Source organism: Pan troglodytes, chromosome 11 (genome assembly GCF_028858775.2).
Source record: "Pan troglodytes isolate AG18354 chromosome 11, NHGRI_mPanTro3-v2.0_pri, whole genome shotgun sequence".
Classification (NCBI taxonomy): domain Eukaryota; kingdom Metazoa; phylum Chordata; class Mammalia; order Primates; family Hominidae; genus Pan; species Pan troglodytes.
In genome coordinates this window covers 77,504,208-77,530,956 of record NC_072409.2, presented here as the reverse complement: position 1 = coordinate 77,530,956, position 26,749 = coordinate 77,504,208, and the positions used below count along the sequence as shown (strand labels likewise).

Genomic DNA, 26,749 nt, shown 5'->3' with positions numbered 1-26,749 from the left:
AACCTTGGCTCTCCTCTGGCACTGACTCTGATCCCAACTTTTTATGACTTTACAGACAAGTACTTTAACAGCTAACTTGTTCATGTCCTTAGGGTCACAGATTCAAAATATAAGATCAGACATCTGATCAGCCCATTCAAAGACAGGCCCATAGTCCAGTCAACTGTGGCTAGGAAGGCATGAATGTGTAGGGGAGACAAAATTATATCTCTACCCTCTTAAGTTTTTCAGCTGGGCCTGATAATTAAACTGACATAAGACAATAGGAGAAAAGTATACACATTTATTTAATATAAGTTTTAGGTGACACAGGAGCCCTTATAATGAAGTGAAGACCCAAATATACAGTTAGAGTTGAATACGTACACATTGAATTGGACAAATAGTTAAGTTGTGAAAAAGTAACTAAGTTGTGGGGGGAGACTAGAAGACAAGAGTTATTTAAATAAAGTCTGTACCAAATTCTCTTGGCCTCAACTTCCTGTCCCTGATGATAAGAATGTTACTTTCTTTCTGTATAGGGAGAGCATTTTTTACATAGAAATTTCATCTCCTGTTTTTAAGAAATAGCGTGAAGGTCAGAGTGATCTTCTTGTACCTGCTGTTTTTTGAATGTCTTTAATTCAAAATAGTCGATATGCCAGGGTGGCATATTTCAGGGTGCCTATTATTTACTTCTTCAAGCACAGACATAGCAAACGATACCTAGACCCTCATCAGGTATATTGGAAGGAAGAATTCTCATAGAATGTGACTGGCTGAGGGCAGGCTTCCCCAAATCTGTCTTGGACCTACACCTTGTTTTGGTCCTTGAGTCATTCTGTCTGTGTCTCTTATAGATGAAACTCATCCCATTTTGCTGTCAAGGCTTCTGGTGTCCTTGCTTATATCCTGCTCATCTTGGAGCTCCTCCAGAGCAAGAGTTTTGTCCTCCTTACTTCAGTACCCTGAATTCATGCTTACCCCTAGGCCTGGCACAGAGAGCCCCACAAAATGTCAGTTGCAATAAGCAGCTGACTATTCAATAATCCCTCCTCAGGGTGGGATCTCTACTTTGGCGATGATCTGTGGGAATGTCTCAGAGCCACCTTCTGGCCTCACAAACTGTTTCTGTTGTTTGCAGGCCTCTGGACTTCGTGGGCACTTTCAGTAACCGATGGTCCTATGGAATCACCTTTGGGGCCACAGCTAATAAGGTCATGTTTTTGTTCTCAGAAGGCTACCAGCCCCTGCAGATCCCGCAGTGGGCCCAAGGTACTGGGGATACCTCATACCTGCTGGAAACTGCATCATGAAAATTCTTGCTCTCAGAGACCACATGGCACACGCTGTCTGGGATCAGGGGATAAACTCTGTGAATGGTCATGTTCTTGCCAGCCTGTTGCTTGCCCAGGGTCAACACCTAGCCCACAAATCTTCAAAGCTTCTTTGTGGGGCTTTCCCCAGTTACATTCAGAGGTCCTTTAGATATGATATATCAAGTCTTAGGAAGTAGGTTCTTCCTCACCTACCTGCCAAAAGCTCTCCTGTGTCATAGTCATGGCTGCCTTCTTGATGTTGATGAGCCCCATTCCTCCTCAAAGAACAATGCTTATGTTTTTGGCCATTAGTCTGAGGCATCGTCTTTCCCCATGCCTCATGCTCCATCTGAAGGAGTGTAACTCTAAGCTACAAGTTCACTTTTCCATGATACAATCATTCTCAAACCTCTCTGTCCAGTACAGTTCCCTCTCATGGGCTCCAAGCCTATATGATCAAATGCCCGCTAACAGGTCATTAGTCTTTAAGAAAATGCAAATTAAAACCAAAATAATGCATCATTACACACCTCTTAGAAGTACACAGTTTAAGAAGTTTTGGCAAATATTTACATCAATGAAACCATCACCACAATCAGGATAAGGAATCTCAGAGATTTCCTTGTTCCCCTTTGTAATCTCCCTTTTCCTCCCCTCTTCTGTCACATGCCCACTAATCTATTTAGTTTGCATTTTCCAGAATTTTGTATAAATAGAATCATACAGAATGTACTTTTTTTTTGGTCTGGCTTCTTTCAGTCAGCATAGCTATTTTGAGATTCATACATATGTAACATGTGTTAGTAGTTTATCCTTTTTTCTTGCTGAGTAGTATTCCACTATATAAATTGACAAATTTATATAGTTTATCCATTCACTTCATGAGTAACATCTGATTTATTTCCACTTTTGGCCATTGCAAATAAAACTGCTGTGAACGTTTGTGTACAAGTCTTTTCATGTACCCATGCTTCAGTTTTCCTGAGTAAATACCTATGAGTAGAATGGTTGGATTACACAGACCATATAGTAGATCATATTTTTAAAGGCTGGATTACATAGATCATATAGTAGATCATACTTTTAAAGAAACTGTCAAACTGCTTTCCAAAGTGATTGTACCACTTTAGATTATCCCCATCAGTATGAGAGTTCCAGTTTCTCCAACACTGGTACAGTCAATTTTTAAATTTTAGTTTCTAAATGTAAAAAATTTAATTTTTAAAATTAAATTCATTTTGTTAATTTAATTTTTTAAATTTTAAATTTTCTAAGAAGTGTATAGTGGTTTCTTATTGTGGTTTTAATTTGCATTTTTATAGTGACTAATGCTGTTGAGCATATTTTTATGTGCTTATTTGCTATTCCTGTACCTCCTTTGATGAAGCTTCTGTTCAAATCATTTGCCTGTTTTCAAAAATTGGTTTTTTAGCTTTCTTTTTAGTGAGTTTTAAGAGTTTTAAAAATATATTTTGGGTATGAGACCATTATCATACACATATATGAATTGCAAATATTTTCTCCCAATCTGTGGCTCGAATTTTCATCCTCCTAACAAACTCTTTTGAAGAGTTGACATTACTTTTGATGAAATCCAATTGACTCATTTTTTTTCTTTTATAGATCAGGCTTATGGTGTCATATAAGAAATATTTTCCTAAGATAAGGTCATGTAGATATTCTCCTGTATTTTTTTCCAGAGTTTTATAACCTCAAATTTTGCTTTGAGGTCTACAATACATTTTGAGCTAATTTTTTTTTGCATATAGTATATAGTAGGAGGTGTGGATTAAAGCTTTTTTTTGCCTTTGGATTGCCATATAAAACGTATTCTAGCACTATTTGCTACAAAAGCCTGTCCTTTGTCCACTGATATGCCTTTGCACCTTTGTTGAAAAGCAATTGGTCACATATGTATGGGTCTATTCTTAGACTCTCTATTTTCTCCTATTGATCTGTTTGTCTATCTTTGCACCAATACCATACTGTCTTCATTATTATAGATTTATAATAAGTCTTGAAATCAGGTGGTATTAGTCCTTCAGATACATTTTTATTTCAAAGTTATTTTTGCAATTCTAGATTCTTTGCATTTCTACATGAATTTTAGAATAAATTTGTCAATTTATACAAATAATGCTGAAATTGGGATTACATCATTTGTACATTTTTAGATCCATTTTGGGAAAATTGTTATTTTAACAATAGTGAGTCTTCTGACCCATAAACACAATATATATCTCCTTTTATTTAGAGTTCATTACTTTCTCTCAGCAATGTTTTGTAGTTTTCAGTGAATAGATCTTTCACATCTTCTGTCAGATTTATATCTGTTTTATATTTTTTAATGTTCATTGCTAATATATAGAAATACAATTGATTTTTGTATGTTGATGTTATATCCTACAACCTTGCTAAACTCAGTTAGTAGTTCCAGTAGCTTTTTCTGTAGATCGTATAGTATTTTAGACATACTACATCATATTATCTGTGAATAAAGGCAGTAGTTTTATTTCTTCTTTTCCAATATGGAGGTCTTTTATTTTATTGTTAATGTTTTTCCCAATTGCAGAGGGTGAAATTTCCAGTAAAATGCTCAGTACAAGTGATCAGACCAAGCATCCTTCTCTTGTTCCTCATATTAGTGAGAAAGCTTGTTTTTTAAAAAACACGGATTTTGAACAATTACATTACTATGTGTCAAATTTTCTTGATATTTCTCATGCTTGGAGTTTGTTGATTTCTGCATTTTGATTTTTCCTCAAATTTAGAAAAATTTTGGGCATGGTGAGGTGGCTCACGGCTATAATCCTAGCACTTTGGGAGGCTGAGGCAGGAGGATTCTTGAGCTCAGGATTTTGGGACCAGCCTGGGCAACTTAGTGAGACCCCATCTCTACAAAAATAAAAATAAAATTAGTTGGACATGGTGGCACATGCCTGTATTCCCTGCTACTTGGAAAGCTGAGGCAGGAGGAGCACCTGAGCCTGGGTTGTCAAAGCTGCAGTGAGCCATTATTGTGCCACTGCATTCTAGCCTGGGCTACAGAGCAAGACCCTGTCTCAAAAAAAAAAAAAAAAAAAGAAAGAAAAAGAAGGAAGGAAGGCCAGTCTCAGTGGCTCACATCTGTAATCCAAGCACTTTGGGAGGCTGAGGCAGGAGAATCACTTGAACCCAGGAGGCAGAGGTTGCAGTGAGCCCAGAGTGCATCACTGCACTCCAGTGTGGGTGACAGAGTGAGACTCTGTCTCAAAGAAAAAAGGAAAAGGAAGGAAGGAAGGAGAAAGAAAAAGAGAGAGAGAGAAAGAAAGAAAGAAGAAATTTTGGCCATTATTTCTTTAAATATTTTTTCTCTCTTTTCCCTCCTTGAGGACTACAATTTTAGGGCATTGGAGTTGTTGCATAGTTAATTGATGCTCTGTTCCTTTAAAAAAAATTGTATTGTAGTAGAATATATGTAACATAAATTTTTCATTTCAATCATTTTCAAATATACAACCCAGTGGCATTAATTACATTCACAATTTTGTGCAACCATTACAAATATCTATTTTCAAAACTTTTCATCACTCCAAACATTATTAAGCAATAACTCCTCTTTCCTCCTCTCCTCAGACCCTGGTGTCATAGTCCAGTCTCATGCTGCTATAAAGAAATACCTGGGACTGGGTAATTTGTAAAGGAAAGAGATTTAATTGACTCACAGTTCCACAGGGCTGGGGAAGCCTCAGGAAACTTACAATCGTAGCAGAAGGGGAAGCAAACAGCAAACATGTCCTTCTTCACGTGGTGGCAGGAGAGAGAATAAGAGCTGAGCACGGGGGAAGCCCTTTATAAAACCATCAGATCTCGTGAGAACTTACGCACTATCATGAGAATAGTATGGGGGAAAATCACCCTCCCATGATTCAATTACCTTCCACTGGGTTCCTCCACCACACATGGGGACTATGGGAACTACAGTTCACGATGAGATTTGGGTGGGGACACAGCCAAACCATATCACCCTGATAAGCTCTAATATACTTTCTATCTCTGTGAATTTGCCTCTTCGAGACATTTCTTTTAAACAGATTCAAATAATATTTGTACTTTTGTGTCTGGCTTTCTTTCACTTAGCATAATATTTTCAAGAATCATTCATGTTGTAGCATAGATCAGAACCTCATTCCTTTTTACGGCGGATACTGCATTATATTATGGCTGGTAATCCATTTATTTGTTGATGAGCACTTGAGTTGTTTTAATCTTTTGGCTATTGTTAATAATGTTGTAGTGAACATTGGTACACAGGTATCTGTGTCCCCATTTTAAATTCTTTTGGTTATATACCCGACAGTGGAATTGCTGGGTCACTTGCTAAGTTAAATCTATGCTTACCTTTTCGAGGAATTGGCACACTGCTTTTCACAGTGGCTGCACAATTTTATATTTTTACTAGCCATGTGCAAGTGTTCCAATTTCACCACATCCTAGCCAACCCTTACTGTTCTCTCTCTTTCTCTCTCTCTCTCTCTCTCTCTGTGTGTCTGTGTGTTTGTTGATTATAACCATCCTAATAGGTGTGCAGTAGCATCTCATTGTTGTCTTGATTTCGTTTCCCTAATGACTAGTGATGCTGAGCATCTTTTTATGTGCTTATTGGTCATTTGTATATCTTGTCTGGGGACTTGTCTATTGAAGTCCTGGCCATCTTTTTACTGAGTTGTTTATCTTTTTGATGTTGAGTTGTAGTTCTTTATATATTCTGTATATTAAATCCTTATGTGATATATGATTTGCAAATGCTTTCTTATTCTGTAGGTTTTCTTTTCACTTTCTTGATAATGTCCTTTAATACATAAAAGTTTTAAATTTTGAGGAAGTCCAAATTTTGCTTGTGCTTTTGATGTCATGAAGTTTTTCAGTCTGACTGGTGAGAACAGGCACTATCCTGGCACTTTGTGACTTGCAGACATGTTTACCTCTAATCTTTTCAAGTGGTTTTTTCCTACACAACCGTGCTGGTCAGCACTCAGCTGAAGACTCAGGGGAACCCTCTACCGATCTCTGTCTCCCAGAACTCTCTCTTTGTGCAGCTGCCTCCTCTCCAGTACTATCTCCTGCGAATTCTAGCTGTCTTTGTCTTCCCGGAGTCTCAGTTCTTTCTCCTCAACTCGGGGAAACTTCAGGGCTTTGCCTGGGTTTCCCCTGCCTGTACTACATTCTGCATTAAGATAGGGAAATGGTGGGGCTCACCTTGTTTGTTTCCTGTCCTTCAGTGATCATTTTCCTCTGCTGCCTGAAGTCCAGTGTCTTGAAAGCAGTTGTTTTATATATTTTGTCTGGTTTTTGTTTCAGGTGGAAGTGTAAATATAGTGTGTACTTTATTTTCAGGTGCTCTTCATATATTCAGGATATCAATTTTCTGCTTGTTTTACTTTGGTCTTCATTTCTGAAATGATTTTTTTCTTGTATTTATAATTTTTTTCTTGAGTTATCTAACCTGTCGTCAAATCTTTCCTTTCTTTAATCACTTCCTTTTATAGTTTTTCAAATTCTGATTTATAGATTATTTGTTCATAGATGCTATCATTTTCTTAATTTTTTTAGCTTATGTTGAAATATTAGATTACAGTTTCCATCTGTCTTACAGGCCTCTTTCTGGAGTGGTTTTGTGATCTGTAGTGCTATTTTTCTGCTCTTTATCCTTTTTTTAAATAATAACTTTGAATTTTTTTTTTTTTTTTTGAGATGGAGTCTCACTCTGTTGCCCAGGCTGGGGCACAATGGCATGATCGCAGCTCACTGCAACCTCTACCTCCCAGGTTCAAGCGATTTTCCTGCTTCAGTCCCCCAGTAGCTGGGACTACAGGCACCCATCTGTGCCTGATTTTTAAGTGAAATAAGTTTTCTTATAAATTCAAGAAGGAAGGCTGGGTCAGACATTATTTCTTACTTTGTGGCTTTAGAGTTCCCTTTTTTGTTTTCACAATGTGACTATATCTCTGTTTCTTCTATCTATCTATCTCATTATCATTATTATTTATCATCTACCTAATATCTATCATCTATCCATCATCTATCTACTATATACCTATCTATCTATCCATCCATCTATCTCCTCATATTTTCTGAGTCTGCCTCTCTTTTCCACCCTTGTCCAGACAAATTATTTCCTAGCTACTCCTCATTTTGGATTCTACTGCTAGCAATTTATGCTCAGTAAAGGGCTTTGTCCTGGGAGGAGCCTTAGGTTATTAGTATAGGAATTTCCGGGGGCTTAGACAACTCCAGCATCTTCAGATCCTACTAAGGTCTGCTTACACTCACCTATGAATTGTGGCCTTCAGCTGCATTTTCTCGTTAATATCTGCTGCAAATTTTTGAGTTCTTCAGCTCTTGGGTCTTCAGACCCAAGAGCCTTTCTTCTGCTTCCTCTTACTCAGACATTGACGTCAAATGGGTCTTGTCACCTAGATTTGTTGCAGATGTTGTCTGTGAGTCTTTAGTTTTGTCTTTCTAGCTGCTCTGTTTCTGTGGGGGGGAATTCAGGGAGATTAGAATGTTTTGCTGCTGCAACTGCTATCCTCACCACAATTATTGTTTTTGTATTGATCTTTCTCACCAGCCCTCCAGCATTCACATTCACACATGTGCCGACCAGCCAATTATCTCCCATCCTTTGATGTCCTTCCTTCCGTACTTCTCTCCATTGTAGTCTCCTGCTTATGTTGCATTGCCTCCAGGAAGCCTTCCCTGATACCGCAAGTGTGGTCAGTGGCTTCATCTTTTGTGTCCTTGCAGCAGGCTGAATGTCCCTGTCTTACAGGTCATTTCATGCCACTGACTTTCCCACCTGTCTCCCCTGTTGGACTGTCAGTATCTCAAAGCAAGAACCTTGTCCATTCCTCCTGTCCTGAGTGCCTGGCCCAGGACTCAGCTCAGAGTAGACACTTTGAAAAGTATCTAATCATTATGCATGATTATATTATACTGGATGCTGTTAGTCCATCTCAGAGCTAGTTAGTGGCAGGATTAACATGACTGTTCCCTTATATGTAAAGTGCGCTATAGTTGACAAGCAGCTTTGCACATACCATAGCCCCTCTCTCTAAGTCTGGTGCACTTGCAGTCGCTATTTTTGCTCATTCATTTGTCTGTTTGTTTATGTAGTCTGTCTCCATCCATCACACTGTGAGCTTACCAAGTACAGGGACCAAGTCTCCTTCATGTCAATAGTAAGCCCAGTGCCTGGCGCCGAATAGGGACCAGGAAGGGCCTGTTGTATGAACGAATGAAAGCCATTCCTGCATTCCTGCTGGTCCTAAACTGGGGCTGTTCCATTCTCTTCACTGGGTCCTGAGGTCCCTGACTGGAAGTCCGCATGAGGTACCACAGCTTCCCTGGGACTCCCCCGAACCCACTGGTAAGAGAAGCTCACAGTGTCTCTGGCCCTGTCTCCCCAGCCTTTGAGCTTCTGATTGGAGGCATTGAAGTCGGCCTGTCCCACTTCCCCTTCTTTGCCTGCCTCTCGTCAGAGTTCCAGCTGGTCAGCTCCATCCTGGGCTTCTGCTACTCTGATCTGGTAAGACGGTCTCTGCCTGCCCCCACTCCCCCAACTCCTTGAGTGTGACTGAACTCTGGGCGCAGGGCTGGAGGTGATCTGGGAGCTCCCCTTGGAGGATACCTTTGCCCAGAACTGAGGCCCAGGGAGGGCAGGAGTGACTTGTCCAAGGTCCCATTGTGGGGACTGCATTAGAGGCTTCAGAAGGCCAGGCTGGCATTCTATCTGCTTCACACAAGGCTGCTTGTCATTAGAATGTTTCTAGAAGTCAGGAATTTTGGATAACTCATTTCTGTTTTTTTTTTCAAATAAATTATAATTTTATTTTATTTATTTCTATTTCAATAGCTTTTGGGGTACAAGTGGTTTTTGATTACAAGGATGAATTGTATCACAGTGAAGTCTGAGATTTTAGTGCACCTGTCAGCCTAGTAGTGGACACTGTACCTGATCTGTGGCTTTTTATCCTTATTCCTGCTCCCACCCTTCCCCCTTCTGAGTCTCCAGTGTCCATGATATCACTCTGTATGCTTTTGCGCACCCATAGCTTAGCTCCTACTTAGAAGTAAGAATATGGTATTTCGTTTTCCATTCCTGAGGAAAACTCATTTCTGTAAACTGCTGGGGGCCCCACTGGAAGACTCAGGAGCCCTTTTCAAGGCTTTTCATCGGTGCTGCCATGGCTTCTCTCGGGAGCCTTGGAGAAAGTTCCCGTGCCTTAGCTGGGCATTCAGGGCCATCACAGTCTGGCCTCTCCTTTTCCCTCCATCCCCCAACAATGTCTGGCATACAACTCCACCCATACAAGACTCCTCCATTCCTTCATCCATCCACTTATTCATTCGACAACCATTGTATCCCTACTACGAGCCAGGAAATACACTGGAGAACAAGACAGACTTGCGTGGACCAGGTGTTCTGGCCTCTTTGTCTGTATGTCCCCATTCCCTGTGTGGGTCATGTCTAGAGATAAGTATACACTCCTGCTACAAGGAAAATCACTCCCACCAGATGAAAGCTTCTTGATCTTCATGTTGAGCTCTGTACCCTCAGTGCCAGGCACCAGACTTAGCACAGAGCTGGCACCAGAGAACAGTTGTTGACTGAAAACCCCTCCAACAAGTCTACTCTCCAGCTGCGGAGACTCATTTCCTTGTTCCCAACTCCTTTGCTGGGCTCTTTCCCCCATCCAGCATTTTCTGTGAGGCTGGGATTCTCCCACTTAGTCAGAGATGATGGGCAGGGGCCTCACAAGCAACTGATACACCAGTGGCTACAATCATAAAGTTTGTAAGTGATCTGCTTTATAGAAATTTAAATAGAGGGTATCCAGGGTTAGATGTGGCATAACATCATCTCATCAGCCTCTGACAGACGTTTGCCCAGGAGAGAACATGGTGGTGGGAATCGCTCAGCACCTTGGGCACCATGGGAGTATGGCCCAAGCTGGAACACAACCAGGAATGCATGTTGGGGGTGGGGTGGGGTAAAGCATCAAGGCTCATGACTTCTGAGCAGAGTCTACAAACAGGTCACATAGAGGCAGGAAGATCCTTAGCCATGGAGTCAGGAGACCTGAGTCTGCCCATGCCCATGTGTGACTTGGATAAATCCCCTGCCAACCCTGGACTTCCAGCTCCCACCTGAATGGTGAGGGGAGGGAGGATGAGCTCTCTAAGGGCCTCCTGCTCTGCCATCACGGATTCCAAGACTATGTCCTCCATGAGGGCAGGTGAATGAATGAATTTAGTGTGTGCCTACTTTGGCACAAGCAGGGTGACTGACTGGGGAGAGATGTCCATGGAGGCCCGGGAATCAGCCCTCCCAAGGGGGACAGGTAGGTGTGGGTGGGTGGGATCTGAGCCATTTTCACGGGGGCTGCTCCTGGGGCTGTGCTGGGAGGGAACCCCAAGGCCCCAAACTCTGTTTCTGTTCCTGCAGGTTTGCTGTCACCATTATTCAAGTTTCACAGTGTCCCCACGGGCAGGTAAGTCTCTATTGGCCTTTTTTGGGGTTTTCAGTCCTATCACCATGGTCAAGTTGCTGTGTGATCTTGAACAAGCCTCTGTCACTTCTGGGGCTCCACTTTTTCATTTGCATAAAAAGGTAGTTGTCGTTTGTGATGCTTCCATTTGTAGAGCACCCCATGTTCATCAAGGTGTGCATTCACAGACAGGTGTTTTCTCATTTACTCCTCAGAAGTAAAGCTTCTGTTCCATTGGCCTGTGTGTCTGTTTTTGTACCAGGGCCATGCTGCTTTGGTCACTGTAGCCTTGTAGATGGTTTAAGTCAGGTAGTGTGATGCCATCAGCTTCATTCTTTTTGCATAGGATTGCTTTGGCTGTCTTCCACATAGCTAGTCAATCACAAGTTGTGCTAATGTGTTCTGCCGTTTCTCAAACCTGTCTCTCCTCTCAATTCTTACTACCACCCTGGTTTTCAGACCATCAACATCTCTCACCTAAGCTGTGCAGTAGCCTCCTAACTGATCCCTGACACTTCCGTGTTGCCCCTCTGCCCTCACCACTGAAACACAGACTACCTAAAACAAAATTATCCTGAGACTTCCCTTCTTAAAATCCTTTTTTGACTCCTATTTCCTATTAAATAATGTCTATACTTCTTAATGTAATGGACAGGCATCTCCTGTTCCTCTCTGCTCTACCTTTGTTACTGTAGTAATAGGTAAATGTTTATAATTTCCCCTGAAGTCCCTCTGCTATTCAGTGCTTCCATGTATTTGTTCATTATGATCTTTTTCTCTGAAACTCCCTCACCACTTTTCCTCCTGGCTAATTATTTACCGTCCTTCAAGCCTAAGCTCAAGCATCATCTTTTTCAGAAAACCTACTTTGAAGTTCCAGAGTGGACCAATGGCCCCTTTTAATGCTCCCCATAGTCATAGTGTTGATCTCTATCTTTTCACTTTAAACATGCTTTTAAACCTACTTCCTGAGTATAAAGTTTGTTATAATTTTAATATTTGTATTTTTCTATGTCTTGTTCTTCTCTTTATGGTTTCTGTTGACTCCTGCTTATGGTAGTTTGACACTTCAACTCTTTGTTAAATTTTATAAATAGCTCATATTTGTCTAAACTTTAACTTTGGGTTTCCTGAGAGACCGAAATTGAGATGATTTGCTTGGTTTCTGCTTGGCTCTGGAAGCGGGACCAATCAGGAACCATTCTAGTTAGATTTATTGGTTTGAGTTTTCTTGGACTGTGAGTATGGTGTAAATTCAAATTCCAGCATAAAAGTAAAGCTGGTTAGAAAACATTAGGGAAGACTATTAAAATTATTAATGTTTTACAACCCACCGCCTTCAGAGACTGATTTGCTTATTGGTTCACTTGTCATATCCTTCCAGCTTTGTCTTTTCCACTAAATATGTAGCCCATTTTGGTGCCTGGATTTATGTGGAGGTCTCAGATTCAGTTTCCTACTTTGTCAGGTTCAAATCCTGTTAGTTAACCAGAAAAATTCTAGATTCCCAGGAATGTGTCAGAGCATTTCAGTGTCCCCTGCTGACATCTCATTCCCAGCTTTTTAAAAAAGAAAGTATTTTTATTTTCCTATTGATTGCCCCAATTCCTATGTACTACCTCAGGCAGCCGCAATATTAACTAACAAAGCTCTAGGTTTTTGGTTTTGGCACACTTCCAGGGCATCTCTGTCTTCTGTGTTGACTGATGACTTTAGTTTCACCTCTAGATTGTTTGCATGCATGCGTGTGTGTGTGTGTAATCATTTTGTACTTCCTCTACATTTTTGTGAGTTCAGAAATGTATTTAAAAGTGTATTTGGGGTCGGGCGCAGTGGCTCACACCTGTGATCCCAGCACTTTGGGAGGTTGATGCGGGAGGATCACCTGAGTTCAGGAGTTTGAGACTTTTCTGGCCAACATGGCAAAACCCCATCTCTACTAAAAATACAAAAGTTAGCTGGGCATGGTGGCGTGGACCTATAATCCCAGCTACTAGGGAGACTGAAGCAGGAGAATTGCTTGAACTTGGGAGGCGGAGGTTGCAGTGAGCCAAGACCACACCATTGCACTCCAGCCTGGGCAACAGAGCGAGACTCTATCTCAAAAAAAAAAAAAAAAAGTGTATTTGGAAGTGATGTCAGTAAAAATGGCAGGCTAGGAACCTTCTAAAATTCCTGTCTTCATAAAAGCAACTCAGAAAAATAGAAGCAACTTTTTCAGAACTCTGGAAAATATCCAAAGGTTTGCTGTAATCTTGGAGCATTTATCCAAGAACATAGGCTGAATTTTGGTTAGAATAGTGAGAGTTGTAATGTTCTTATTTGCTCTATGCTCATCACATCCTCCCAGCTACATGGTAGTCTTGAAAACCAACATCCTACAATCTTGGTGAAAAACAAGCTCCTGGGAGCCATAGAAAGAAACAAAAGGGGTTTGGGACTCATTCCTTTTTTTTTTCCTCTCCCTCCCACTGTCAGACAGCATGGGCTGTACCGTGCATTCCCTCCGCTGGAGAAATGATGGTAGGTTTCCACATCTGTGTAGCATCTCCCGCTCTGAAGATCACCCTGAGCCCTTGCATCTCCCACCAGGTAAGCCAAGCCCAGTCCAGGCCTGGCTGTGAGCCTGGGCCTGGCACTCAATTTTCCTGAGTCATTATTTACACAACAGAAATAATGAAAGTGTCTACCATGAAGGGATGCTGTGAGGACTAAATGAGCTGTATACATAAAAGGCCTGGCCCAGAATGAGCACTCAGAGATGGTGGATGTAGTTTTTTGTGCGAATAAAGTGTTCAGACAGGTTCCGCAAGCTTCATCTGCGTAAAGTTTTAACATGATCTCTAGATGCTTGTCAGATAATTGTCTAGATTAATCACTTGAAAAGCATTACACACACACACACACACACACTGTTTTGTGATCTGCTTTTTTCAACAAAACAAAATACTGGAACAAAATTTCATGTTTCAATTCTTCGTCTAGATCATAATTGTAAATAGCTAATTGTGTGGTGATACGCAGTGATATTTAATCAGTCCCGTATTCTGAAGCATTGAGGTGGTTTTCCACTTGTCATTGTTTGAAAAACTTCATGCCAAATGTATTTACGATATTATTCCCCTTATAATATTATTCCCTTGCCAGATTTTCTAGAATACATTTCTAGAAATGAAATTACTGATTTGAAGAATATGCATGTTTTTAAGGTTTTGATTTCTGTTACCACTAGAACTTTGCTAAAATAATTTTACTGAGAAAGTGAGGTGGTACATTTTTGTATGAGGGCCATGTTTTTTATTTTTTAAAAATTGCAGCAAAATACACTGAAGAGTGCAGTTCAGTGGCATTAGACATTTATGTTGCTCTGTTACCATTACCACTGCCCATCCTCACACTCTTTTCATCTTGCAAAGCTGAGACTTCTTATTTTTAACCTCTAAGTTTTATAAAATTAAATAGATTAAATAATATTTAGGGTTGGTGTGAGTGTGGAGAAGTGGGTCCCCTCATTTACTGGTAAGTTGATGTAATTTTGTTGACCAAAAAATTGGGAAGATTTATGGTTTGTAAAAAAGTACATACTGTTTGCCTCAATGAATCCACTTATAGTCTACAAAAGTAGTCACACAAGCATGGATATTATAGTCACATATTCAAAGATTTTTCTGTAGCATAATTTATAATATAAAACAACTGAAAAGAATCTATAAGTTTATCTATAATGAGATTTTAAATTACAGTTACATGTGATGGTTAAGCAGAATGAGTTGTATCTGTGTGTATAGTTGTATCTGTGTGTAATGAAAAGGTGTGCAGGATAACTGTAAGTACAAAAAAACAAACTTCAGAACAATGTTTATAGTATGATCCTATTAAAAAACCACAATAATAATACATTACTTGGCAAAACTCTCCTTCATAAATAAGGGAGGGATAAAGACTTCTTCACACAAACAGAGGGAGGAAGTCCATTAACACTAGACTTGCCTTACAAGAAATACTAAAAGGAGTTCTTCAAACTGAAAATGAAAGGCTGCTAATTAATCATATGAAAACATAATGAAAGTATAAAATTCACTGGTAAAGGTACATATATAGTCAAAAGTATTAAGAATAACTTTACAATAACTCATTAAGTGATACACAACATAAAAGATGTAAAGTGTGATATCAAAAACAGAATGTGTATGTGTGTGTGTAGAGCTTTTATACAGGATCAAAGTTAAGTTGTTGTTAGCTTAAAATGGACTAGTATAACTATAAGATGTTTTAATATGCCTCATAGCAATCATGAAGCAAAAACTTAGCAGATACATTAAGATGAAGAGAAAGGAAACAAAGCATACCACAACTGAAAATCCTCAAATCACAAATAAAGACAGCAAGAGAGGAAAAAAATACTAAAAGAGCTGCAAAGCAACCAGAAAACAATGAACAAAATGACAATAATCAATCCTTCTCTATCAATAATTACTTTAAATGTAAATGAACTAAATTTGCTGATCAAAAGACACAAGGTGGCTTTATGGATTTAAAAAATACAAAAACAAGGCCAGGCCTGGTGGCTCACACCTGTAATCCCAGCACTTTGGGAGGCAGATGTGGGTGGACTGCTTGGGGCTGGGAGTTCGAGAGCAGCCTGGCCAACATAGCAAAACCCCGTCTCTACTAAAAATACAAAAATTAGCTGAGTGTGGTGGCGAATGCCTGTGGTTGCAGCTACTAGGGAGGCTGAGGCAGGAGAATTGCTTGAACCTGGGAGGCAGAGTTGCAGTGAGTCGAGACTGCGCCACTGCACTCTAGTCTGGGAGACAGAGTGAGACTGAGTCTCAAAAAAAAGAAAAAAAAAAAAAAAGAAAAGAAAAGAAAAAACAAGACCCAACTATATGTTGCTACAAGAGACTCACTTCACCTTTAAAGCTACACACAGACTGAAAGTGAAGGGATGAGAAAAGATATTCCATGCAAATGGAAAGCAAAGAGCACAGGGGTAGTTATACTAGACAAACTAGGCTTTAAATCAAAAACTAACAGGACAAAGATGGTTATTATATAATGATAGAGGAGTCAATTCATAAAGAGGATAGAACAGTTGCAAATAATATGCACCCAACATCGGGTACACTTAAATATATAAGGCAAATATTCATAGATCTAAAGGGAGGAATAGATGGCAATACAATAATAGCAAGGGACTTTAATACTCCACTTTCAACAATGGATAGATCATTCAGACAGGAAAACAGTAAGAAAACATTAGACTTGAACTAAACTTTAGACCAAATGGACTTAACAGACATAAAGAGAACATTCCATCCAATAACAACAGAATGCACATCTTCTCAAGCACACATGGAACATTCTCCGGGACAGAGCAAATGTTGGGCCACAAAGCAAATCTTAATAAATTTGAGAAGATATAGATCATATCAAGTTTCTTTTTGGACCACAATGGTATGAAACTGGAAATCAATAATGGGAGAAAAACGGGAAAGTTCACAGATACATGGAAATTAAACAACATGCTTCTAAGCAATCAATGGGTAAAAGAAGAAATCAAAGGGGAAAATGAAACATTTTGAGACAAAGAAAAATGGAAACAAAACATACCAAAACTTATGGGATGCAGCAAAAGCAGTTCTAAGAGGGAAATTTATAGCAAGAAAAGCCTGCATTAAAAAAGAAGAGGCCAGGCATGGTGGCTCACACCTGTAATCCTAACACTTTGGGAGGCCAAGGTGGGTGGATCACTAAAGCCCAAGAGTTTGAGACCAGCCTGGGCAACATAGGGGATCCCTATTTCTACACACACACAAAAATAATAAAACAAAATTAGCTAGGTGTTGTGGTATGAGCCTGTCATCCTAGTTACTCGGGAGGCTGAGGTGGGAGGATCACTTGAGCCTGGGAGGTCAGGGCTGCAGTAAGCCGAGATTGTGTCTCTGCACTCCAGCCTGGGCAGCAGAGCGAGACCCTGTCTCAAAAAAAAAAGGGGGGGGATTTGGACTTGATGGTTCTGTGGTAAACAAAAGAAGTGAGGTGATGGATAGGTAAATTAGCTTGATTTAATCATCCCATATTTGGTGTGTGTGTGTATATATATGTGTGTGTATATATATATACACACACACACATCACATTGTACCCCATAAATGTTTATGATTTGTCAATCAAAAATAAAGAAAAGCAATGTTGAAAGAGCATTGAGAGAAAAGTTAGGCATTCAAAATGCAATATTTCTCTGAACTGTAGTTTTCTTATTTGTATAAAACACAACAAAACAAAAAATCATGTTGCATATCCTAAATATATATAATTTTTATTTGTCAGTCATACTTGAATGAAGCTGGGAGGGTGCGGAGCTGGGTTGGCGCTGCCTGGGGAGGAAGAGCCGTGGGCGGGATTGGTCTAGGAGGAGGCCTAGGCCCAGCCTGTGGTGGTGGATCTTGCCGCGCCGGGGCTGCTTCCCGCCCTTTCCTCTACTCCAGCTTCGCCCACTTCCCCTTGCCAATGGGCCAGGCACGGAGGAGACCTGCCGGAGCCACGGAGGATGAGGTGGCCCGAAGTACCAAGAAGATGGACGAGATGGTGCAGGAGAAGAACACGGCCGGAGCACTGGGTTTGTTAACCGAGCTTCAGAATATTCTGGAATTACTGCGGTCCACAGGAACTGGAATGTTACTTAATGTTAGTCTCAAGCAGAGTACAGATGAAGAAGTTACATCTTTAGCAAAGTCTTTCGTCAAATCCTGGAAAAAGTTACCAAATGAGCCCTCAACTGAGAAAGACCCCAACGAAAAGCGAATAGAACCTGCAATGACATCGCAGAATAGCAAAAGAAAGTCGCTCCAGAGGCAACGTAAGCAGCAGAAAGGATAAGACAAATGCTTGAGATACTTGTTTCATCTGTTCCTCGGCACGAAGCGCTTCTGATTCTGTGCAGATGAAGTACAGGGAGATGCTTGCTGCAGCTCTTCAAACAGGAGATGACTGCATTGAAATGGGAGCTGATGAGGAAGAATTAGGATCTCGAATTGAGGAAGCTATAGATCCAGAAAGAGGGAATACAGGCATGAAGTACAAAAATAGAGTCCAAAGTAAGATATCAAATCTTACAGATGCACTGTGTGGGAATATTCCTCCTGACTGACTTGCTAGAATGAGGGCAGAAGAAATGGCTAGCGACGAGCTCAAAGAGATGCACAAAAACTTGACGAAAGAAGCCATCAGAGAGCATCAGATGGCCAAGACAGGTGGAACCCAGCCTGATTCGCTCACATGTGGCAAATGTAAAAAGAAGAATTGCACTTCCACACAAGTATAAGCCTGCAGTGCTGATGAACCAATGACAACGTTTGTTGACTGTAATGAATGTGGAAATCAACAGAAGTTCTGTTGAGATGGAAAAATTGGCAAAATCTGGACCACTAGGAAAACGGATTTTGTAATTAGCTTAAACCTAGGACAAGCAACTAATTTCCTGCAAATCAGATTTTTAGAGGAACATACATCCCGCGGGTTAGGCTTTGTTTTTGACCCAGCATCCTTTCCTTAAGTGTCTTCTGTAGTTCCTGATCAGTAGGGAGACCACAGGATAATTGTATGGGATCTGTTTTAAAACTTTTTTTTCCATTTTTATAAATAAGTCGATATTAAACTTTTATAAATTAAACTTCTTGCAATTTATTTTTTTCTTTCTTAAAGGAAAATATACCTTAACTTTTTTTTTTTTTTGAGACAGAGTCTCACTCTATCAGCAGGCTGGAGTGCAGTGGCGCAGCTCACTGCAACCTCCACCTTCCAGGTTCAAGCTATTCTCCTGCCTCAGCCTCCCGAGTAGCTGGGACAACAGGTGCACACCACCACACCCAGCTAATTTTTGTATTTTTAGTAGAGACAGGGTTTTACCATGTTGGCCAGGATGGTCTCGATCTCTTGATCTTGTGATCCGCCTGCCTTGGCCTCCCAAAGTGCTGGGATTACAGGTGTGCGCCACCATGCCTGGCCTTTTATTTATTTATTTATGTATTTATTGAGATGGAGTCTCACTCTGTTGCCCAGGCTGGAGTGCAGTGGCACAATCTTGGCTCACCATAACCTCTGCCTCCTGGGTTCAAGGGATTCTTCTGCCTCAGCCTCCTGAGTAGCTAGGTCTACAGGTGTACACCACCATGTCCTGCTAATTTTTGAATTTTAAGAAGAGACAGTGTTTCACTATGTTGGCCAGGCTGGTCTCTAACTCCTGACGTTGTGATCCACCCACCTCAGCCTCCCAAAGTGCTGGGATTACAGGCATGAGCCATTGGGCCCGGCCAACTTTTTTTTAACAGTGTGAAATATACACAGTAGAAATTCTGTTATTCTCTGTTATTAGTACATAAATGGAAATACTTTTTTTTCCCATATTGGCATGTATCTACAAATATTAAAGGAGGAGAAAAGGCAATATACTTTTAGGTTTACCACATATGGTGTGTATTCAAATAACACGTGACCAGCTTATCAAAATTGTACATAATATTTGAACTAACTTATTAATTTGATTTTCATTATTATGTCCAAAAGCTTGGGATGCTAGATACTACTTTGCATCTGTAACTAACTATGATCCTCATTTCTTGTAATTTCTTGTGCTTGTATATTACTTGTTCTTAATAGATTTTACTTTGGAAACAAGACTTTGTTGAGATCAGTTTGGTTTTGTTGTTAATTTACCTGTTTGACTTCATAATGTATTTTAGTTTCGCAGAAGAACACTTGTAGATTAGAAGGCTTTTCATAAATCCCCTCACAGGCAAAGAGGAAAACTTCCCGCTATTTTATTTCCCTCATAGGAAGACATACTGGAAAGAAAACGTTTAGCATCTTAGTATAGAATAGCTATTGTGAACAGTTCATGACTTAATCTTGATATGGAAATCTGTACTGACCAATGATTAAGCTTAAGGATTGTAAAATCATTAAAGCTGTGGTCTTTTCATGTGGAGGTTGATAGAAAATATTTTTGTCCTAAGTCTTATTTGCTGACTTTTTCTGTCAATGAGGGAGGTTGTTGAACAAACTGAATCTGTGGGCTATAGCAAGTAGCTTTACAGCAGATCTTACTGTGAAGTTTTACTTTGTGCTTATTTAAGTGGGTACCACTTTTTCTGTTTAGAATAATTAAAAAATGATTTTCACAGGTTCCTTGGGGTACGCTTGCTCTAGCACACCTTGAAGGCCGCTGTTGCAAAGTACATTTTATCATGCTGAATCAGCGTTCTATCACGTACCTGTAGAAAGACCTCAGTACCTGCTTTGCACTCTCCTTTGCGCCCCCTTCCAATTTCTTATTGCAAATCATTTTGATGTAATATGGAAAACAGCATTTTAAAATGTCCACGTTAAGAATTGGCCCACCGGTGCCAACTCACCTCTATTTTGTTAGTTCATAGTTGAAGCTTTTGTTTTATCGCTTTCAAAAATAAAGTATATTTTTGGAAGAATGAATTTAAGAATGAAGAAAAGCTATGAAAAATGCTGCAAATTACCATATTTGTGTATTTTGATATGCAGATGTAGCAATATGCATAGAGAGAACCTAGTAAAGTGGTCTTCAACTCGGGGAGATTTCGGACCAGGGGACATTTGGCAATGTCAATAGACATTTTTGATTTTCATGCCTGGGTGAATAGGCCAGGGATGCTGATAAACAACTCGTAACAAAGAATTAACTGGCTTCAAAATCAATAGGACTGAGGCTGAGAAGCCCTGGCTGGAAATTGCTATAAGAATATTGGGAATGAGGCCGGGCGCGGTGGCTCACGCCTGTAATCCCAGCACTTTGGGAGGCCGAGGCGGGCGGATCACGAGGTCAGGAGATCGAGACCATCCTGGCTAACACGGTGAAACCCCGTCTCTACTAAAAATACAAAAAATTAGCCGGGCGTGGTAGCGGGCGCCTGTAGTCCCAGCTACTCGGGAGGCTGAGGCAGGAGAATGGCGTGAACCCGGGAGGCGGAGCTTGCAGTGAGCCGAGATCGCGCCACTGCACTTCAGCCTGGGCGACAGAGCGAGACTCCATCTCAAAAAAAAAAAAAAAAAAAAAAAAAAAAAAAAGAATATTGGGAATGATCTCTAGCATTGATAGGGACATTAGGATGCTGTGTAGGGAACAATTTTTTAATTTTTAAAATTATTTATTATTTATTTATTTTTAAAATTTGAGACAGGGTCTCACTGTGTTGCTTAGGCTGGAGTGTAGTGGTGCGATCTCGACTCATTGCATCCTCTGCCTCCCGGGCTCAAGCGATCCTCCTGCCTCAGCCTCCTGAGTAGCTGGCACTATAGGCGTACATCACCACATCTGGCTAATTTTTGTTGCCTGAGGCTCCCACAGCGCTGGGATTACGGGAATGAGTTGCTGTGTCAGGCCTTTTTGTCGTAATTTAAACAAAGTACTTTTTTTCAACAGGTAAATTGCTGGTTCCATACCTCTTCAAAAAAATATAACAAATGAAAGGTTTGAAAACATCTGGGTCGCTTCTCCACCCTCACCCCTATAATATGCTTTGTTGGTTTCTTTATTCACCCTTCCAGATATATTTATGCATACCAAACCAAGTAGAAATACAGCTTCTTATTCTCTCTTTTTCTTTCCCACCATAAGGTACATATTATATTTGGTTTAGCACTTTTTTTCTTTAACAATATGCCTTACACTGTTGTATTGACAGTTGTACTGAAGTCATTTTACAATCATATATATATATATATTTTGAGACAGAGTCTCACTCCGTTCCTTAGGCTGGAGTGTAATGGAGCAACATTGACTCACTGTAACCTGTGTCCCCCGGGTTCAAGTGATTCTTCTGCCTCAGCCTCTTGAGTAAGCTGGGATTACAGGCACGCACCACCACACCTGGCTAATTTTTTGTATTTTTAGTAGAGATGGGGTTTCACCCTGTTGGCTAGGCTGGTCTTGAACTCCTGACCTCAGGCGATCTGCCCGCCTCAACCTTCCAAAGTGCTGGGATTACAGGTGTGAGCCACGGATGCCTGGTCTTACAATCATATATATTCCTTTGAAATTAAAACAAATGAGAAATATTGAGCCTTGGTTGGGAGGGAGTTGGAATTGTCAGGAGGGGTTAGTCATTTTCATTCGCAAAGATAACTGTTCCACTTCTAGCAGCTGGGAAGCTAAAGAATAATTTTAAAATTGAGACAAAAATAGCTATTGCAGGCATAGAAGTAGGTACCAATAGATGATGAATTTGCCTTCTCAGTGCTGATGTTGCTCTGTTGAGAACGATAATTCCATGTCTTTAGACATCAGTGCTTTTTATCCAAGAATACCTCTCTAAAGCACTCCAGTGCTCACATGTCTGCTCCTACTCACTGCACTGAACCTAGAGGGTCCACGTGTCCAAAGGGCAGGGCACCGAGGGCAGCCTCTTGTCAAGAGAAGTGGAAATTGAGGCCCTCAGTCCTTCAGCCCGTGGAGCTGAAATTCTGCCAACAATAGATTCTTCCCTCGTCCAGCCTATCGGACACCCAGATTACAGCCTCAGGGGGGCCCCTGAGCAGAGGACCTGCTAAGCTGCGCCTGGACTCCTCATTCATAAACACTGTGTGATAAGAAATGTGTGTTGTTTTGAGCCGCCAAGTTTGTTGTAGTTTTTATGCAGCAATAGATAACTATCACAGTTGTGAAATCACCACTTTTCACAATGAGTAAGAGCCAAAGCAGGTGCCAATCACTAAAATTTCCTTGTCAAGGAGGGCACTGTAATGTTATTCCACTGGCGAAGAGAACTTGGAGCAGACTTCCTGAGTTTTAAGGAATCACAGGAAACAAAATCACCTCCACTACAAGCTGGGACCTGCAGCGTGTGTGTATGTGAGCAATGGAAGCGGGACCTGCAGGGTGTGTGTGTGTGAGCGATGGAAGCTGGGGTTTACAGGGTTGTGTGTATGTGAGAGATGTGAGCTGGGACCTGCAGGGTGCGTGTGTGTGAGCGATGTGAGCTGGGGTCTGCAGCGTGTGTGTATGTGAGCTATGGAAGCTGGGGTCTGCAGGGTGTGTGTATATGAACAATAGAAGCTGGGGTCTGCAGCGTGTGTGTATGTGAGTGATGGAAGTGCCATCCTGATGTGTGTTTTTGCTCCAGAATAGCTTCAGATCTGGGGTGTAGTCATTCTTAAAAAAATTTTGGAAATAGATAGCAGTGATGGCTGTACAACATTGTAAATGTCGTTAATGCCACTGAATTGTAACTCGAAATACTTATAATGGCAAATTTTACGTTACGTATATTTATTAAGAAAAGATAAATACAAAACAGTGTAGCGTCAAATTCTCAACAGCGCACAGCACATTCTCCAACCTCTAAAGGGAAACTTGCGTGGAAAGCCTGTGTTCTTTCAAATCCTGGCAGTGGAAGAGTAAATTGGTAAACACCTGCCAGTTGGGCAAAAAACAAAAAGCCCAGGTGTTGCCTTAGGTTTTTATTTTTCCCTCCAGGTAGGAAAAGAAGGGGCCCAAGCATTCCCAAAGGTGAATTTCAGGTGGACCTAAAATGCTAAAAGTTTGTGCTGTTCTCTTCTACAAAAAGTTAAATTAGGTACTAGGGCTGTGGCAAAGCATTAGATAAACTGGAAAAAAGAAAAACTTCTAAAAACAAGAAGAAAAAAAAAGAAGAAGAAAGAAAAGAAAAACCCATTTCAGATGCGAGAGCCTCCCATCCCCCATTCCATGTTAACTCTCAAATGCCAATTGCACTGTTGGAGACTCTCAAATGCAAATTGCCATTTGCGTAAACTTGCAATGGAATGGAAAATTTTAAAAACTTGAAATGAAAGGGAGTTTTTAAAAGCTGGCTTTGTGTCTTATGGCCACTGCATCTAGATAGATGATAAAAAACATATTCTATGCTTGTAATTTCATAAACATTGAAGGAATCATCCTGATCAGGAAAGCTGCCAAAAGCAAACAAAACCCAGGATGGTATACAACTGCCTTGCTTGCTGCAGCTGGTGAGGAAATTGAAATGCAAGTTTTTGAGTATTAAAAGGAAAATAATTTCTATAACTGACAATTTTTAGTATGACTTTCACCTATGGGAGCCTCTGATAAAAGGGAGACAATATGAAAAGACAGGCACTCTCTAATTGGAGATACACTTTTAGAATTTTAAATATTAGTTTTTAGTTCCTAATGAGCTCTTGTAAGATCAGATGCCTGCGCCTTAGAGGCTGATAATTTTCTGGCCTCTGAGCATATTTTTGAGTGGGTCCATTTGGACTCAGAAAATAACAAGCCAAACAGGGCTTAGGAAAGCCTTGCCCATCACTGGGACCAGCAACACTGCTTTCCCACTCTTCAGGGCTTTGGCTTTGCTACAGCGGAACAAAAGCTGTTGGCTTTTTGTGGGGAATCCTAACTCACAGATCCTAATTGCCTGGACCTGACTCTGAGATGAAACCTTATACTATCTGCTGCTGGCTGTTTCAGCCTCAGCACAAACCGTGCTGAACGAAAAACTCTATAAGCACAATAAACAGAACTCAGACTCTGGTATCATTGCAGATTAGGACATGCCTGCATGGGATCTCAAACTATGAAAACATCATGGATGCTGGCTAGACTGTGTGCATCACACACAAATGCCCACAAGAAAGGGCTTGTTCTCTTATGGGACCATCTGCAATCACGCTTCTGATCAGCCTCATATGTCTGACCCAAAAACTAGTTTCATTCCTAAACTTGTGATTTCTGCCCCAAACAAGTTTGGGGTGGACACATCACAGGGACTCTGAACTCCCTGCCCACTCCTGGCAGATTGGACTCTTGACCCCCTTTGGGGGTCTTGCTGCTGTCTGTTGATTATTTTATTTGGCTTTCTGGATTACTTGCAGCTTGCAACAACAGCCTTCCTTATGTTTCTCCTGGTGTATGCACTTCAGTAAAGCAAGCTGATCTGTGTAAACCCATGTTGAATTTTTTTTTTTTTTTTTTGAGATGGGGTCTGGCTCTGTTGCCCAGGCTGGAGTGCAGTGGCGCCATCTCTGCTCACTGCAAACTCCGCCTCCTGGGTTCACGCCATTCTCCTGCCTCAGCCTCCCAAGTAGCTGGTACTACATGTAGGTGCCTGCCACCACACCCGGCTAATTTTTTGTATTTTTAGTAGAGACAGGGTTTACCATGTTAGCCAGAATGGTCTAGATCTTGTGACCTCGTGATCCGCCTCGGCCTCCCAAAGTGCTGAGATTACAGGCGTGAGCCACCGCACCCGGCCTTGAATTTTTTTTTAAATTCAAGATTTTGTCCTAATTTCTGAACATGGCGTGTCTTTTTACTTAAATTGCATAATAATGTTTTCCTGTGACAATGTTTTTATTCCTCTTCCAGACAATCCTTCCTGACGATATGTCTGAATGAAAGTAAGGTATGATTTCAAAAATGTAAAGTTATGATTGCTGAAAAGGACACACTGATTTTGCAATAATGAGAGAAAAAACAAAATCCTAGTATCTGGAAGGTCCAGGAAGGGGGAAGGCATTCGTGATCTCTGTTGTTCAAGGCCGTTCCTGAAAGCTGTCTCCTCCTGTGGAAGAAACCCCCCCCTGTGCTGCCTTTCCTAGCTGCGGAGAATGTTTTGAATTCAGACTGACGGCCGAGGCAAGATCATGGGGCAGGGCAGACTATTGTCAAAGAAAACCAGTGTCAGACAGAAGTTAAAGCAGCAAAGGCAAATTTTATTCAGAAACTATCTCAGTAGGGGAAAAGAGACATCAGTACAGAACTGGGCTCTATTCCAAATAGAACAAGTACAAGTAGGAATTTATGGCCAAGGGACAGGGGTCACTGGACACAAAATTACTAAGAGGAAGCATCAGGGATAAGGGGGGTTCTGGTTAAACTAACTTAATAGATTCTCTCTCTCATTTTGGCTGGAGCAAAACTTTACTGTTCAGAGGCTCTGCTGGGCCACGTGTCCTCAGGATACCAGGCTGCTCTGCCCTCCTCTAAGGCATTCAATAATATTAGCAATTAAATAGCAAAGCTCATCCCCCAACTGTAATGTACAATAGAGGTCCCATTGTGACATTCCTGAGGAGTCTGGCCCCATGAGGTCAGGAACACAAGAGGCAGAGAGGGCCCCCTGATGCAGAGGGGGTTAAGGCCACAAACGAAAAGGAGAAGGGATAGGGTTTGGGGGCAGCTGAGCTGGTCCAGGAACCTGGCTGGAGGCATGCAAGCTCCCTTCCCCTTCCCCCCGCACCCTCCAACTCTGTGGGTCTGGAGGAACCGGGGGGGAGACCCTAAGCATGGGGATGCCTGAGGGTTTGCAGTCTGGCTGTGTGTCCATCCTACCCAGTGCTCAGGTCCTCCAGTGTTCTGGACCAGTCAGGGGGCTCCCAGGTGCATCTAGTAGCCCCTCCCATGCCAGGGCAGGGCTTTCCTTCATCGGAGGAGGAGCTGGGAAGGGCTTGACAGCGGGCGGGCAGCCCATTGGTCTTAAGGCCAGAGTCCCCAGGTTGGCCACGTTTGCCACATAAGAGAATAAGGGATGAAAAGGAGGAACTGGAGGATCTGTAGGCCGAGTCAGGAGCTAGAGGGTCTGGGGCTGGAGCCCGGTTAGGGGCTGGTCCAGTGGGGGTCCCGCCAGCAACAGCCTTATGGGTCCCGGCATTGGCCAGAAACTCCTTGTCCAGGCGTCAGAGCAGCTACTCTGGTGTGTGCGGAAGACGCTGGCGGGTGTGGTGCTAAACTCTAAACTGGGGTTGGACTGGGAAAGCCAGGGTGCTTCAGGGCGGTGGGCATGGAGAGCCCAGGGGTGCTCCTGCCCGAGCCCCGCTGCCCCTGCCCTGTGGCTCCCACGAGTGCTGCCCATCTCCATCCTTGAGCCCAGTCTGCTCCTGCGTCCACCGGGC

The 26,749-nt window shown here is 41.5% G+C and overlaps 1 pseudogene; it reads left to right on the top strand.

Annotated features, from left to right (window-relative positions):
* The first annotated feature begins 1,166 nt into the window (after nt 1-1,166).
* On the top strand, nt 1,167-24,755 carry LOC129136032 (transcription elongation factor A protein 1-like; annotated as a pseudogene).
* The last annotated feature ends 1,994 nt before the right edge of the window (nt 24,756-26,749 follow it).